A 5,436-nucleotide genomic window follows, 5' to 3' on the forward strand; every position below is an offset into this window, starting at 1 on the left:
TAGGATAAATCTGACCACTTGGCGACCCTGTTTGATGCTGAGGTCCGTGGATTTCCTGCTGATTTTAGAGATGACTTTTCTAGATTTTTCGTCAACCTACAGCTGGTCTGGACGACAACTTCATGACCTAAATCAAGAAGCGCGTGTCTTTTTCGGAAGACTTTACTTCCTTTTAATGATGGAATTGATTCATCGTGTAGATCCATCTTTCTTATAGTAAATCGGGTAAAACTGATTAAAATCATCCAAAACAAAAGTACCTGCAATAACTTTACAGAAACATGTGATAGATAGTTTTTAATTGAATAACTTGGTACATTCTCCCCACACTTAGTTTCTTTCTTTGCTTTTTTTATTCTCCTTTATTCCATTTTAAATGAATTCAATCGTTTTAGGGTGTTTCTCAATTTATGTCCTTTCCGAGGTAACGATAATTTCGGCATTAACACCTAGTTTTATCGTTCATAAATATGTATAAACATGATTTTGAATTCATTTAGTTAAAAAATTTTAAAATTTTCATAATATTTAGAAAATAAGCCAAGTATAAACCCGAGAGAATTTATAACCCTTCCCCACACTTGAGATCATGCAATGCCCTCATTTGCATGAAATCAGACTATAATTATAAATTCATGAGGGTGATTAGCGTAGAAAAGTGATTAAAAATACCGAGTTTGCAAACATATTGTTATTTCACATTTGATTTTTTGCGTCTTGTCAAAATCAGTAGCTTTTGCTGAACTTCATGACAGTCTTTGAAAATGCGCTGTTTTACCCTGTTTTGTGCATAAGATAAAATACAAACATATATATATATATATTTTTTTGAAGTTTGGTTTATAACCCCACTTTTCAAAAATTTATAAAGTATAATATTTTTGGCATACTTTAAATCAATAAAATTAAAAATAATGATAACAAAATTTGTCGCCCCGCCCTCGGGTAAAGTAATTTCGGTTCAATGACCTAGTGTTCAACTTACGACGAATTTTAAAAATCATATTTTTAACTTAAAGAAATAAAGTAAATTTTGTTTTTTAAAATCACAATAAAACATAAATTAAAATGCATATTAATTTCAAATAAAACCTAAAAAAAATAAAAATTCAGAATGGAGGGAGAAAACTAGTTCTTTAGTGTCTGCTAGCGGAAAAGACCAATCGGATTCCATTCTCGGAACTACACGAGAACAGAACAAATAACTTTAGACAGCATTATCTTTTTAGAACACTTGAATCTCCCCACACTTAGGTAGCTGTGGTGTCAAAATTGTGATTAACTTCATCGTCAATTTCTCTTGGTCCATAATCAACTTGCATATCTGTGACTTTTGCTTTAAGCCAGTGACCAGCTTTTTCCGTAATATCCACAAATTCAACTAGCTTCGCCTTTTCTTTAGGCGACAGATTGGATACTAACCGGTTATATAACTTAAAGTTCCCCTTACTTTTAGCATCAATAACCCGTTTAAAAAGTTTCTTCATTGAACTGTTAATAACGGGGTCATTTAATTTCGTATCAACTATGGGGTTCTTTATTATCATGTCATCATTAGGTGTTACTTCATTTTCCCCACACTTAGGCGTTTTATTATTATTAAGCACTACCGTTGGAGTTGGTAAAACAACATGGTTCTTACCAATCGTTTTTATTGGTTCAACGGTTTTGGTTGGTGGAGGTTTAGATTTTCGAATCATAAAGGTGATCGATTTGACACCACTTTTAAGTGTCATTCTTCCATTTCCTACATCAAATAACGCCCCGGTGGACGCTAAGAATGGTCGTCCTAAAATTAGAGGAATGTTTGAGTCCTCTTCTATGTCAATGACAATGAATTCGACTAGAAAGGTTAAATTACCTACTTGAATGGGTAGGTTGTCAGCAATTCCAACTGGGTGCTTAATGGTTTGATCAAAGAGTCGAACACTCATATCCGTTGGACTTAACTTACCTACACCTAATCTCTTATATAAGGAAAGAGGCATAACACTTACACTCGCACCTAAATCTGCTAGTGCATCATACATGACACAGTCACTAAGTAGACAAGGAACAATAAATTCACCCGGATCACCTACCCTAGGTGGAGGATTTGGTGGAACTGTCTTCACCGTGTTTACTTCTACTGTTTTTGTTTCTTGCACTTTTTTATTCTTCTTCTTCTTCTTTCCAGAGGTATCACAAACTTTATTACCTATTACTTGCTCATACTCAACTCCTTTTCTTGGAAATGGGATGGGTGGTTTGTATGGTGCCACCACTGGCTTTACATACTCGGGTGGTGGTGGTGTAACTTCTTCATTGTTACTCTCATCTAAAACCTTCCCATCTTCTGGTGCTGGTTTTTCAGAATTCGTTGAAACCATATTAACATTCTCATTCCGAGGATTTACTTCATTATTACTCGGTAGCTTTCCTTGTTCCCTCTCACTCATCATGCTAGCAAGAGTACCTACGTGTTTTTCTAGATTCAAAATGGAAGCTTGTTGAGTTCTTAATGACTGATCAAACCTCTCGTTCGTTTGGGTTTGAGATGTAATGAATTGTGTTTGAGATTCAATCAGCTTTGCCATCATTTCTTCTAGATTTGGCTTTTTCTCTTCGGGTTGTTGTGGTGGTTTATACAAGCTAGGTCTTTGTTGATTGAAAGTGTTGTTTTGAGTCGGTTGGTTATTCGGACCTTGTTGGTTATACCAGTTATTTTCGGGTCCTTTTGGATTGTAAAGAATGTTTTGATTTCGATTTAAGTTTAGCCTTGGCGGTTGATAATTATTTTGATAATTATTTCCCGGCCTTTGGTTCATATAGGAAACATTCTCTCGTTGTTCCATCGTTGGTTCAATGTGACAATCTTTCAATAAGTGTGGTCCACCGCATTGCTCACAACTGATTCGTATTGCGTGAATATCTTTATTCATCTTTTCCATTCGTCTTTCGAAAGCATCTATTTTTGCGGAAACGGAATCAAAGTCATGGCTAGAATCGGCTCTAGCCGCTTTAGATGATCGAAAGATATCTTTTTCTTGGTGCCACTCATGCGAGTGGGAGGCTGTGTTATCAATAATTTTGTAAGCTTCAGTTGCGGTTTTCTTCATAATGGATCCACCGGCTGTTATGTCGATGTCTTTTCGTGTAGCAACGTTGACACCTTGGTAGAATATTTGTACTATTTGGTAAGTGTCTAAACCGTGTTGAGGACATCCTCTCAACAACTTTCCAAATCTTGTCCACGCCTCATATAGAGTTTCATTTGGCTTTTGCGCGAACGTAACAATTTCTCCTTGAAGTCTCACGGCTTTGGATGCCGGAAAGAATTGTTTAAGAAATTTTTCAACTAAAACATCCCATGTGTCAATCGCCCCTTCAGGTAACGATTCTAACCAATCTTTGGCTTCTCCCTTTAAAGTCCAGGGAAACAACATGAGATAGATCTGCTCATCTTCCACTTCTCGGATTTTGAATAGTGTACAAATTCTTTTAAACGTACGAAGGTGTTCGTTAGGATCTTCATTCGGTGCACCACTGAATTGGCATTGGTTAGTTACCATGTGTAGAATTTGTCCTTTGATTTCATAATCTGGCGCATTAACTTCTGGCTTAATAATGGCGTGACCTTGGCCCATGCGTGTGGCTCTCATTCGATCTTCCATACTTAGAGGTTCCGTTACTTCCATAATTGAATTTGTTGAATACGAATCACTAGAGGATTCTGATTTAATGGTTTGTGGCTCAGGAGGAATAATTAGTGGTTCAGGATCTTGGAATTGTCCTTGAATATGCTCCGGGTTCTTAATTGTGAAGTCGGGTTCAAAAGATGGATTATCGGAAATTTGAGTTGGAGTTCTTGTTCGACTAGATGACGATTCTAAAGAAAAATCAACGGCGACAATATTTGCTAGATGTCTTGATCGAGTTACAGGTGGTGAACGTATGAAAGGTGGTGAACGTTTTGCTCGGTGCATTCACAGAATATCCTATTAGTTATAAAAATAAGAAAAACTTATATAAGTTGTCCAATCAATAGACTTTTCTGATTTTGCCCACGTTTCGAATAGCCAAAAGATGCAGCAGAGGGGCAGGATTCGTTTGGTCTCAATATAATTGAGTACTGTTTGGCTCCAATAACCCGGTCCACGTACAAATCCAACTATTACTACGAACCAGAAAATTTTGATGTCTATCAATTTAACCACTTAAAATAAATTTTCGTAATTTTAAGAAATTTAGAGAAGAAGTAGAAAAAAAAATCTAAGTCCTAAAAACTAGAATGGCGAGAAATAAGAGAGAAAAAGAGTGCGCGTCGAAAAGTGTCGAAAAATGAAAAAGACGAAGAGTGGTTTGTAAACACGCGGTTAATCCAACCTTATAACGATCACTATCTTAAAATTAAAGCTACAAATGGAGATCACTAATTGGAATTGTAATTGATACATAGGTAAATGCGTCGAAAAATAAAAATAAGAAAATAGCGCGAAAAATGGCGTCGCAAATTTCTAAAGCACCTAAAACTTAGTCTAAGGAATAAGTACTTAAGGGATTTTACGGCAAAGCCTAAAAATCTAAAAATGAAAATAACTATGGCAAAACTAAACTTAATACTAAAAGTTGTGACTGAGTCTAAAAATCTAAAGTTAATAAAACTTAAATTTTTTTTTATTTGATCGATAGAACCTCAATAATTTAATTATTTAAAATGATTCAACAAAATAATAATTCTTAAATAAAAGTCAGTTTATGTAAAATAATTTTGTACGTTAATAATAATATATAATACGGTTGTCCTTTTTATTATATAAAATTTGAAAAGTTAAATATGTAAAAAAGAATATATATAAAGGTTGCATATATTTTTACCATACACAAGTTTCCTAGTTATTGTTGATGTCACAAAAGTCAAAAGAGAAAACAATTAGTGCCAGGTGCTACGCATGAGAGTCACCCAAAAAAAAAAAAATGCCCACCTTTTTTGACTATGTGTGCGTGTAATGAGTGGATGGCATGTCTTTGCTATTTTAATATTAATTAAATATATGTAGGAATAACAGTGAAAAGTGAAAAAACTGGTGACCTATCTAAAGTTGGTGTTTCGGGATCGTAAATGTTAAATTTTGTTGAATATCATATACTATAAAATAAACAAGGCCCTGATTCACGTGGGATGGAGTAGCTGTCTTGCATCATTCGGGACTTTGGTCCCTTTTGTCTACCACATATAGACTTATCTTCTTCTCCTTCGCATAGTAAGTAGTACTATACAAATTCGTTGTTATTGATTTTTAAAACTTGGTATTCAAATTGATGATGATAGTTAGAAATTATTTTATTTTCTGAATCTAAGTTGTTTTTACTACGGAGTATTACACTAACTAAATAAAACTATTATAGTATTTATTTATTCTTTTTTTTTCTATTTTTTTTTTAAGAAAAATGATA

Source organism: Rutidosis leptorrhynchoides, chromosome 10, assembly GCF_046630445.1.
Source record: "Rutidosis leptorrhynchoides isolate AG116_Rl617_1_P2 chromosome 10, CSIRO_AGI_Rlap_v1, whole genome shotgun sequence".
Classification (NCBI taxonomy): Eukaryota; Viridiplantae; Streptophyta; class Magnoliopsida; order Asterales; family Asteraceae; genus Rutidosis; species Rutidosis leptorrhynchoides.